We start from the raw sequence: 12,999 nt of genomic DNA, 5'->3' as shown, positions 1-12,999 counted from the left end.
CGGGTGTTTTTTACAAGATACAGGACATATAAATACATATTTTTTTGATAAATTAAAATTTTTAACTTTTTTTTATTTGCGCATGCGCAGTAAAATAAAAATTTCTTAAATAGGAACCATTATTTTTGACACTGGATTTGGATCGCTCTATTTTTTTTGAGCAACTTTGATCTTTACAGTTTGTTGATATCTTCAAAATTGCCATTTTTATGACGGTCGAAAGTTTTGAATCAGTTAATTCGTAGTTAAATATCGCATTTTTCAACGAATAAATTATAATGATATTTTTTTATAAATTCTATGTAATAATAAATACACATTGTAGTTTTAATAAAAATAAATTGTTATAATAATACCTATAAATGTGTAATTAAGATAGAGCGTTGAAAAATGCGATATTTATGAATTATAAGATTATTACTTTTATTTTAGTAACTTTTCTTAAAAGTAAAATAACTTCATCGGCCAAATGAGGAAGGATATCATTGAAAAATAATTTACTAAATAAATATTAAAATCATATTCGATAATGTAACATCCTAATAAATTGATAATCTACATTTAACCGTATCCAATATATGTATAATTATAAAACAATTGATATGATTAAATATTCATTATTTTGTACTATTTTGTGGTTAGTTTTTTTTTTTATCCAAAATATGTTAACTTATAGGGAAAAAATGTTTTTACATTTTCTATAGTCGTGTACACAATTTTATTCGTTCGTGACTTCGAATTTTACACATTATATTTTATGTTATTTCGGAAAAAAAATTTAAAAAATTTACCATACAATCCGAGCACTTACAATTTTTATGACTACCTACAGTCATATTTTAATCTACATGACTCTTTTAAAAGCCATTTGACTAATAAAAAAAATATTTGAAACCATTATTGTATATTAGATCACGTACACCGTACACGCAATAGCAACTCGATCTCAAATCTAATGAACCATCACGGTTAGCTCTAATAATATAAATTAAATCACTTTCAGTAATAATTAAGATTTCATTGCCATTGTTACTCATAATATTATTATCTAACACGGTTATATTGTAATCCCTATAATACAAGTACGTACGAATTAACAGTGTTCCAGTTCAAAATAACGAGAAACTCTCACCGGCAATTCGATCAAAATAAATTTCATTATTCACTGCAGGCCTGTGCCTGGGGCGGCATTCTTCGGTGGTAGGCAGGGCAGTGGCGTCATTTCCGTTTTCAGTAGAGGTGGGCAAAGGTTTTGACCGGCCCGAATGGGTAAAAAAAAAACCGATCGCTTCGCTCGCAACCGCATAATATCTACTTACTTTTTTATCACTTTTTTTTTAGTCTAATTTTTACAAGCTTATTTATCAACTGGTTAATAACATAATTTGCAAATATATGACTGCAGCAGATATTTTATGAAAACAACTGTACAATCTAATACCAATTAAAACTCTGTAAACTATCAAGTATAACAATTTTTATTAATTAAGAAAAATATTATTAATTTATTAAAGGATATCTTCTTTTTTTAATTTTTGAAAAATATATCAACCGCATCATCTAAATTAATTTTACCTGATCCATCACTTTCCACCGCAATGACCAGTAAATCACTCAGCCGTTCATTTTGCATTGTTAGCCGTAGATGGGTTTTAACTAATTTTAGAGAAGAAAAAAAGCGTTCATTGGATGCAGTAGTAACAGGCAATGTCATAAGGATATTTATAATTTTAAGAGTTTCTTGAAAAGCATTTGGAAGTTGATTTAAAATTTTTGAAATATAATAAAAGTCATGAATTCCATCATCTCTGTCTTTGTTTGCATGATTTATTAAATTTTTTGCAGATGGAAATTCACTTTGAAGATTTTCATAATTAATTTTAAAATGTTCATAATGATCAATAAAGGTAACTAAATGGGGACTTTTTAAATTAAAATAATCAATACTAGAGGATGAGAAAATGTTACAAGTAAGAATTATTTCATAACTAGGATTGCTGAAGTGATTGTTTAGTTCATTCAAAAGCATAATGAGAACACACGTCACGAATATAATTAATATAGGTAGAATAAGCGGTTACTGAACTAAAATACTAAATATTAACAAAATACAGAATAGTTTACAGTGAATTATTGTGATACACGACTGTCGGCTATCGCAAGTTGTCAGAAGTCTGAGATCAATGATAAATAGGCAAGAGTGTTGTTCGATTGTTGTTTTTAGAATTTGCAATAATTTTAAATTTTAAAAATAAAATTATATGGGATTATGATATTAATTATTATTATTATTATCGTTATCATTACACACACAAAACATACATGCGTCATGCACAACCCGCACGCGTCAAAATAGAAATTTATTCTTACTATCAATTATATATTAAAAATGTGTCATTGTGACTATAATTTCTTAGCCAGGTAGACTGTAAAATATTTTCTGAAAATATTATAAAAATTATCATGTTTTTGCACTAACAAAATAAAATAATGGTTAAATAGCAAAAACTGGACACCGGCCCATTGGGCTGCTTTTAAAAATCAGACAGGGGCAAATGCCCACCTTGCCCTCCCCCAAATGACGCCACTGAGGCAGGGCCGTATTTAGGGGAAATTTGTTGATACTTAGATTACAAAAACGAAAGGGCAGAAATTTTGATTTTGCCTATGTAGGTATAAATTTTGTCTCGAGCCGTCTCTGATTATTCACCTTGGATCCTTTAAAAACTGCAGCGTACAACAAAACAATACAACGAGTACATCACAGTATAATGGTGTGTGGCTTGTGTGTCACACGTTTGATAATACAGTTGCAACTATTTTAATTCTTCTATATATCCATTAGTTACACGGAGATACCTGTATGATATTATTATACCGGCTGTACGCTCCAAATTTTTTTTCCCAGGAAAATTTTAACGTCTCATAATAATTATAGGACATTATGCGACGGTTGAGTGCGCTCTCAAAATAATGAATAGCATTTTAGTTTGAGCTTAGCAGAGATTATTGGGCTCTTCGACGTTTGTAAAGTGCATAATCATTTCACATCCATATTGTTTTCAGGACGTGTACAACAACAACAACAATAATGATATTATGTATTATTTACTCGACAATGACCAACGGGATCGTATGCACGTGAATTACCCATCATATTTTGTTTCAGGTTCCTGCACCACTTATATTGTCATGAGGATTTCTATGATGCAGTTTTCGCACGATCGTTTATCAACGAAATTGCACGTGAAAAAAAACCATCGATATAACATACAAGGTTGCTATATATTATATAATAGGGCAGTATTATAACGATCAAAATACAACCTTTAGTCTTAGGATTTTAGGAATATCGAATACCCAACGTCGCCGCAGAGACAAAGGCCTACCGCGGACACTTTATTCGAAATATCGCGCGAAGAGATAACAACAATAATATTATTATGTTGTGATATTTCGACTAAAAATCGCCTGGACGACAACGTCTGTTCATCGTTGACGACAACAATATAATATTTACAATACGGGTCTTATGGTTGCTAAAGGTTTTCATAAAACAACAAAATCGTTATACCTGCGTACACATGTGGTTTTGGATTTAGTGATGGTATATTAGAGGAAACCGCCGCGATTACCTACGCAGCTGCAGTTACCCACCCGAGGCAATAATCGCGGGATGAGATTGGAAAACAGCTATTATTGTTAAAACAGCTTTAGACACACAAACAATCGTGTAGGCACTGTTAATATTAATACCACCGCAAATCAATGATAGTTCGGTAAATTAGTTCAGCTCACAAGTTTTAATGTGTACCTATACCTACTGTACCTATACACAGTTACAATAAGTCTTCTCGGCGCGGATGTCGTCCAACAGTAATATATTCGGAGGGTATTATTACGTATAGACATAATAAAACTCTATAGCGCGAGAACGGCTAATATTTATCGGTTTCGGATTTGATTGTCCCGGTGGAAATTCAATGTTATAATACAGGATGTATCACAATGATCCGACAAAAAAAAAATAAATAAAAAAATACGCTAATTAAACGTATGACAAAAGTTGTTAATAAAACACGATGATAAGTAAATAATTTAAGAAATATAATACACTTATGAGCAAATTTTCAAAAATCATATTTTTAAAAAAGTCATTACGTTATTCCAAATTAATTTACCAAAAAGAAAAAAAAATGTAATTTAAAAAATTCTAAAAAATAAACTACTTGACTTACCTAGATTAATCTTTTTATCATAAAATTTTTTCCTATAATCGGATTCACAAATAGGCTATATTGATTTTTTTTTTTATTGATCTTTATAATATATTGAATTTATCCAAAAAAATTGTATCAATTTTTAAGTTTTTTATTTTTAGTATTAAAGAATAAAAAAATTATATTAAATATGTAGCGCACGCATCTATGAATTAGGTAGGTATATAGAGAAAACAAATTTTTTAAATATTGAATAAGTACTACAAAAGTTATTACATACGTTAGAATCGTTAGATCATTGTGAGACACCCAGTATAACAATTGAAAATCAGCAGCCTTGTTTTGTGTGCAGTAAGAAAATGGTTCATTGACTGTAAAAAAAATTAATAAAAAACTGTGCCTCGCAGTGATACATAAAACAATTTGTTCGAGTTTTGCTTTTCTTCCCGGCGCCCCCTCCCCAAAGTCAAATAATCATTCAACGCGAGGGAAATGGGACGCCATCAGTATCGGTTACCAGTTTATTTTTAGTTGTCTAGATAATATTAATATTTCGTGACGCAATACATTTTGGAAACAATTGGTGTAATTTACACGAATTCGTTCATATTGTCTACATAGATTTTTTAACATTTCGGCCCTTCGCACATAATATATTTATACGTTATAAACTTGACTAACAAACACCAGCAGAATAATTGATTCAAATTTTTTAAAGAAGGATTGATAATCGGCCTGACGGTAAAGACAATGTACCTCTTACGTTTTAAACGTAAATAGCTGTTTTTATTGTCAATCGTTATTTGTTCGTGGTTGTGATTCGCACATAAAGGTTTATACGAAACACACCTAACTATTATACGATTCCACGAAACGAGACCAATCTGTAGGGGATAAACGCTTTCTCGCAGCTGACACTGTATACGACGCGACTTTCAATTTAATTTTATGTAGCATAACCACTGAATTATAATTGAACACGTGCTGGACCTTAAATAGTAATATACTTTTACTGAAAACCACACACAAATACAATAATGATCTTAATATTATGGTTTTCCGTATTCCGTAATAGGTTAATTAAAACGATAGCCAAAAATATAATTTTATCTCCGGCGCCGTCCACGTGGGTTGAGGGTACGGCCTAAATTAATAGTGTACAGTATACGAGTAGTACCTACGAAACTGTTACAGTGTAAAAAATGAAAAAGTGTGTTGATTGCAGTGGCGTACTTAAACCTGAATTTTTGTTTTGGGTGTGGGGAGAGGGGTTATTTTAAAATTTTTTCGTATGGATTATATCTGACACCTGAACATAACAAAACACATTATCGTACATTTTAATAGACTATCAGTTTTTATTCGTGTTATCATTATTATTTGACATGTCACTCCAAATTTCAGTTTTCTCATAATAGAAAAAAAATTATTTTAAAAATTTAATGTGTGGTGGGTTATACCCAAAACTACTTCCGCTAGTACACCACTGGTTAATTATTTTAGTGTTATATTTAGATTTTGATAATGCCATCAACTTACCCTAGTTTAAACCTAACCTACCTAGTTAAAAACTGTTAAATTTTATTTTAGTTTTGAATATTTGAATTTTAATCTATGGTTAATTATTAACTTTGATAAATTAATATATAATACATACAATATGTGTGTGTATGATGATAAAAGGCATTTATTTAGCATTTAGCATTTATTGATTATTAAATCAAAGAACATATAAGTACAGTTTTAAAATAATTTTATGTTATACTTTTAATTATTATTTTATTCAGGTGAAAGGTGTGAAATTATGTTTAAATCCCTAGTTAAAAAAAAAATTGTAGAGGAGAAGCGCTCATGTGAAATTAAGTGAAATTATAAAATAGTTTATTACGAAGTGTCACATTCATTTTAAGCCCTGTCGCCACTTAGGACGATCGCGGTAGATGCGCCTTTTTCATTTTTTAAATATTGATAATTCGCCCCCCTTCTTCTAAAACACCACCGAGTTGGACTATATTATATGAATACGAATATGTTCCCCACCTCCGCGCTGCGATGTTCACCGGTGCGTTAAAATCAAAGGGCGATGGCGACGACGTGATTCCAAATGACGGTAACTGTAGTAAAATAAAACATAATAATGTAGCTAGCTGACTGGTACAAATAATAACAATAATAATAATGTGTTTTACCATCGTTTCAGTATTCTTCCTCTAATTATCATCGTTGTTGCATGATGGCGGTTCCTCGGGGATGCAGAACAGTGTTGTTTTCCAATATTAAAATTACTACTAAATTGTTACGACATCATGAATTTATACACATATTATAGCATTATAATAATTTATAGCTATTATACTATAATACTATATACTATATATGAGCTTGATATTGTTTATAGAACGAACCGTATTATCATAGGCGTGCGCAGGGGGTATGCAGGGTATGCGGCTGCATACCCTGAAGTTCTGTGATGGGCGAACATCGACTCTGGAAAATTGAAACATCCAGTTATCAGTTATCAACTATCAAGTATTTGCGAAATACATACTTCTTGTATTATGTAATGGTATTTATTACAATATTTTTTTAATTAAACAGTAGGTTTTTCAATATTTGTGAATTGTGTATACATTATTATCAGAATTTTACGAGCTTAAAATAACTTTCAGGGCGCGCTATAGTCAGCCTTCCGCATATCCTGAAAAAGAGGCCTGCGCACGCCTACGCGTATTATATAATTATTCGTTATATTATTATTTATCAGTCGACTATATTATGTACTCATAGGTCTGAGTTGTTTATCCCCCTCGGCCCTCTGGGCCCATGCAATTGATCGAATTCAATAAAATATTTAGTACCTCAATCTATTTAATTATACTAATGATGTTTATCGATTTTACTGTTCGCCGACTGTTCTGCGTATACTCTCCGTATAATTTCTCGTGCCACGTGATGCAGTTCGAAATCCCGTTGCCTTCGGTGTTTTATTAAATTAATATTATAATATTCATAGACGTTCGGGGTAAAAAAAATATCTACTGCGGTACGGATGAACGCGAAGTCTGATCGGTGCAGTTATTGCGGTTATTATTATTATTATTATTATTGGTTGGCGACCCATCAGCAATGAAGTCCGATCGACCATCACCGAGCGGTATATATTTTGAACAAATTATTCGAAGCATTTCAAACCCTAAATAATACTGCAGCAGGTTACTATATGCACGAATATTTTCAAGACCGTTGTTGTTACTCAAAATACGACTACGATTAATCAGTATTATATAGGGTATAATAATGGCAATAGTGCGATACATAATAATAATCTAATAACAATATAATAATATATTAACAAAAAGGATTATTTACGTGTGCACGGTGGCGATGTCACCGTTCTTGGTGATTTATTTGTTATTATTATATGAAATATTATATACCTATATTAGCGCAGGGTACATAACTTAATGCGTGACGCAGAATTTCGTAATCGGAATCTCTCGCAAATATAAACACATTTTTAGATTTTAAGCGGACCGGTGAACGTGTTGATTTTACAATAATTATGTGACTTTTAGAAATTCGTTTTTGTCTCTATATGTATACACAATACGCATTATCGAAACGAAGCTTTGATTTTCGGTTTCAATCTATCTAGTTAGTACTTTTAAGACGTTCAAATTGAATATTTCCAATAGTTTTTTAAAGCGATAAAGAGCGGATAAAAATAATTCGTAAAAAAATGTCGTATGCACAGGAAATTTCCACTTAATGTTTGTATAAATGTTTTAATTGTAGGTACTTTGTATTTAACAAAGTTAAAATATTTTTGAGTATTTTATAGATATTAAAAAATTTTGTTTTGGTTTTTTTTTCCACAAAAAAATGTCCACCGTGATAAGCAGTAATATATTTTACACACCATTGTTAATATTCATGAACTTACTTACAGATTTATTGAAAAAATAAAAACTGTTCGAATATCGTAGATGGATTATTTTCTGTCCACTGGTAACTGCGCGGTTTTATTATGTTGAGAATTTTAAATTTAATTTTATCGTAATACTACACGCCATACCTATATTACTATTCGTCAACACTTCTGGAAATTGCGGTATCGTTTGTCAGCAATATCCGGTAGTTAAAAGTTTCGAGTTCACATTCGTGGCAGACATCCGGACTAATATACCACGTAGTAGGTTCATTCCAACTTATAATATCATTTCAACTTTTATTAATTAAAAAAATAAATAAATAAAAACACGCTGGAACTAAAAACTTTGAAAATTTTTAACCACCACCGACTGCACTGCAGTATACCACGACTTGGGTTGTTGTAAAACATATTATTTTGCTTCTCGACAAAGAACGGGAAGGCATCCCAAAATCAGCGAGTCACCGTTTATACCGAGTTCTTTTCGTAGAAGGTGGAAGAATGTTTCGCTTTAGCCAATTCCTCGTGATTTTTTAAAAAATCGACCGTACCTGCTTTTTGGTCGTTTGTCACCGACTTTGATTTAAATTTTTTTTCAACTGACATTTTGATAGGTATTTGAAAAAAAAATCGAATTAACGGTCAAAACGGAAAAAAGAGCAAAGGTTTATTAAAATGCGGGAAATGTTACGTACACAATACAAATAGTTTTTTCTTCCATGATAAAAATAAAAAATTGCGACGTTGCCGCTGTTCATCGTGGAAAAATTATTCCCATACGGATCACAGATTCGTATACGAATATAAATGTTTTGTGAATACTATTTTCCAATTTCCATCCGTATACGAACGATCCACACGATTCATTTTCGTATACGGATCTTTTTCGTATGAGTTTCTGAATAGCCTCCCAGAAGCGAATCAAGATGACGCTCTTGTTTGGTTTTAAAATATTAATTGATTGAGACGACCTCTTGACCGGTACCACGGAAATAAGTATTACCGTTGTAATGTGACCGACATTTTACGTATTATTATTATTATTATATTATAATATCGCGCAGCGGGATTTCCAAAGTTGCTTGTTTACCGTATAACCGATCATCACACAATTTAATCCTGTCATCGCAATATTTGACGGCTCACCCGACTATATGGAATGACTTATTATGATTGATATCCGTAGGAAGTGCGAAACAGAATATTTTCCGCCCCATTTCGAAGAGAAAAAAATCATCGACGATGCGCCTCCAATCGCATAATCATAATATTATGTGAATCATGTGATGAAATATAATTGTACGTTATTTTATATCATTAATAATTTATGTTAATATGGTAGATTATTGAGGGAGAGGGGAAATTTAATTATATTATTATCGTCTGATACGCTGTAAAGTGTATGTAGGTCGTTATTTGTAGATATTGTTGTATTACACCTACGCGCGTAATATTCGGGGCTTAATAACTGGTAATTCCGTCTCACTTGTCATGGAATTCAAAACACTGGTTTAGGACCGTATCGCAGTGATATTATCGAAAATAAAAATTAACGTCTAAAGTATTATACAGTGACTGTGTATACAGTTTAGGTTAACGTGATTTTCGGGAGACCGTCTTAAGGTTGCATAATATTATGTAAATAATATTGTTATTTACCTACTCGTGCGAGGAGTGTTCTCAAACGTGACAGTATAATAAGTATAATATTAAAACTTTTTTAAATTTAAATTTAATCAATAAATATTACTATCAATCTATTTTTTATTTTTTAATACTATTACAAACACTTGCATAGTAATAAATATTAAGTTATATTTTATACCAAAAATAAATAGTTAGGAAATAGAAGAATGTTAACAAATCAAGATCGAAATCATATACAATCGTACATTAGGGATATATTATTATGAGTAAATATTTATTACGTGTTGTGATGAAAACTAATAAGCTGCGATATATCATTATATTATGCTTTCTAAATTAGTATATTGAAAAATATATTTTTTTATACAAACATATTAATCGCATTTAAGTTTTTGGCTTGGTGACATAAAACTAATCTAAACATTTTATATTAGATTTCTGAATGAATAATTTAAGGGGAAATTTACTATATTTATAAGACATTGATCATTTTTTTTTCAAAAATTTATTAAACGAAGTTTAGATTTCAGAGAGTTATCATAAAATTTTTTTTCTGAGAAATCTTAAAATTAAATTTGTTTACCAGCTAATAAAACGTAAGAAACGAAGTATAATTTTTTCATCAATTATTATTTATTATAATCGTACTAACTTAGAACCCGTTCGTTAACAAAATAATACCTTAACATAAATTTACCTGATAACCCACAGATTTGTCTTATATATAATATCAGCCCAGGGGACTCCCTTTTTTTCGAAAAAATAAATATATAAGAGTTATGAATTAAGAACATTGGACTCCCCCACTCTATCATACATTTAAGTCTTGTATTCTTGTACCTTCCCTCTAATATCGCCTATTTTATAAATGTATAGGTTATATAGATTGTTGTATAATATATATTATATTCTTGTTGCTTCTAATAAAGAATAAATAAATAAATTAAAACAGCAATTTGTTAGTTTTCTAATGGTTTTTAATACATTTAATAAAAAAATCAACATATTTTGTTTTGGTAAAAGTACAATAAATTAGAACAATAATTGTATTAGAAAAAAATTCCATTTGACACAAAAATAAATTAATACTATTTAATTAAAGTTCCATTCACGGGTTTTTTAATATTGTGACAACCAAAAAAAAATATATATATATACTACGTTGGTTGTGTAATAATAAATATGATTATTCTATACCTTTTTTAAATATTGTTTTGGTTGGTATACGCTAATTATTATTATTATTTTTTTTATTATTATAAGCAGACAATATGTGAACAATTTCGCATACATATTTTTATAGGTTTGGCTTGTCAACAAATGCAAACATTTTTAATTATTTTCCCCGAAAGAAAGATAAAAAAAAACCAACACATTATTCGGGTTGATTTACGTTGTAATGTTAAACAATTAATAATTATTTATTTAATTTTTTATGTTTCATATTGTTTGTTGTTATTTCTCAAAACAGTGATTTATCAGAAACACATTTTGGATTATATTTCTAACCAAATTTAAATTTTACATGTAGAAGAAAAAAAGTATAGTCCTTCAAAATTAAAATATACAATTTTATTTTATTTTTTATTGTTACAGCATCAATTATACATGGTTTTATTGGCTTACAATTATTGTGTTTAGTTAAAATTATTATGTACATAGAAAAGTGTTTACAATGAATTAAAATTATATTGAGTTGCACATTTACACATTTTTTTTTTAGTCACTGAAGGGCTCAATGGCTTTTTAGAGATGTACAATAATTTTAAAATACTTTAATTTCGATATTTTAATTTTCAATTCCTATTAGGAAGAGCATCTACTAGTATCCTAATCCTTGCCATCCTTGAAACTTTAATGAAAATATCTACACAATTAAGAATTTTTGATTTAATCTTTTTTTTTATGAACAACTTTTGAAATAAAAATAAATTGGAAAACTTTAACTTTTTTTAAAAGCCTTCAACTAAGCATCTAAGTAAATCGATTTCGAGAAACGTAGTGGATGATAGTATACCAATATTTAATAAATTATCAATAAGAAATAAAATTATATAGGTAAAATAAATCATAATATATTGAATATTCTAATAATTTTAAATACAACAAAATAGTATCAACTATTATATTTGTAATACCAATCTATCAAAATACTAAGTTTTGGCCTAATTAATCAAAAATCTGTATTCTCAATATTATTGTGTTTAAAATCAATAAAGTTTTAGTAGGAGAATTTTAAACTCCCACGTTCATTAGAAATACAATTTGGTGTAGAATTTTAGGGGGCTAACTAACAACGTTGAGATTACGAATATCGGATTTAAGTTTTCGTTAAATAATGCCATTTTTTTTGACGTGCTGGGAAGTGTATTTCGGTTTCCCGGGTCTTTATGTAGCCAGTAGTTGTTTTGATTTCAAACTCAAATAGCTGATGACATTTTAATTTAAAATCTCTCTTTTTTTTAGGTTATTAATATGATTGTTTCAATATACTAAGTATTTTACAATATTATGAGGTAGACATCATTTAAATTATTTATTGAAGAAAGACTAAAATATAATAGTCGTGTAGCTGAATTGCCTATCCAGAACGCCATGTCAAAAAACTTACAAGTTATTGAAAAAAAACTCCACTAATACAATTATGACGTGTTTAAAAGACATCAGAAAACCGTGAAAAAAAGATAATCATGTCTAAAGTTAGGCTTATAAAAAAATTAATAGCTGTGTCAAAAATCTGCGATTATTTATTAATAATGTTACCTAGGTTTAAAACGCATCGAGTTATAAAACAGTACCTATGTTAACTAAATAGTATCATTTTGAATTTAATTTTCATCGATATAGTTTAATTAAATAATAAACATTTTATTATACACACATGTGTCGTTTTTACACAAGCTCGATGAATTCAATAAATAGAAAGTTTTTTTTGTCAATATATTAGAATAATATCAGTTTTATAAATAATTACTCGTATATTTAATTTACTATAAATTATCATTTTTAAAACTATTATAACGAGTTGAAATTGGCCCAAAAACACATTTGTTAGTTAGTGTCGTTATTTTAATATTATAATTTTATTTCGTTTTTAATTTATTAAAATAATATAAAGTAAATATTCTATTATTTGTTGTGAAAAATATAAAATGAATGAATGGGTTTCGAAATACTCGTACATGCGCTACTTAATATTTT

General features: G+C 29.3%; 1 protein-coding gene across 5 annotated transcripts in view; it reads left to right on the top strand.

The window, feature by feature from the left end:
* The window catches only part of LOC107162988 (orexin receptor type 2-like), a 144,704-nt gene that overhangs the window by 29,950 nt on the left and 101,755 nt on the right, over nucleotides 1-12,999 (top strand). Inside the window, exon 2 of one of the 5 annotated variants that reach the window (XM_089229651.1) lies at nucleotides 3,170-3,277. The exons of the other annotated variants lie outside the window; for them this stretch is intronic. The gene's annotated coding sequence lies outside the window, so the exon portion shown is untranslated. The remainder of the gene's footprint in view (nucleotides 1-3,169; nucleotides 3,278-12,999) is intronic. 5 annotated transcript variants of the gene reach the window in all.

Source organism: Diuraphis noxia, unplaced genomic scaffold (assembly GCF_037042655.1).
Source record: "Diuraphis noxia isolate RWA-SAM2 unplaced genomic scaffold, SU_Dnox_SAM2 contig0005, whole genome shotgun sequence".
Lineage (NCBI taxonomy): Eukaryota > Metazoa > Arthropoda > Insecta > Hemiptera > Aphididae > Diuraphis > Diuraphis noxia.
The sequence above is the reverse complement of the archived record's forward strand: the minus strand, read 5'-3'. Positions and strand labels throughout refer to the sequence as shown.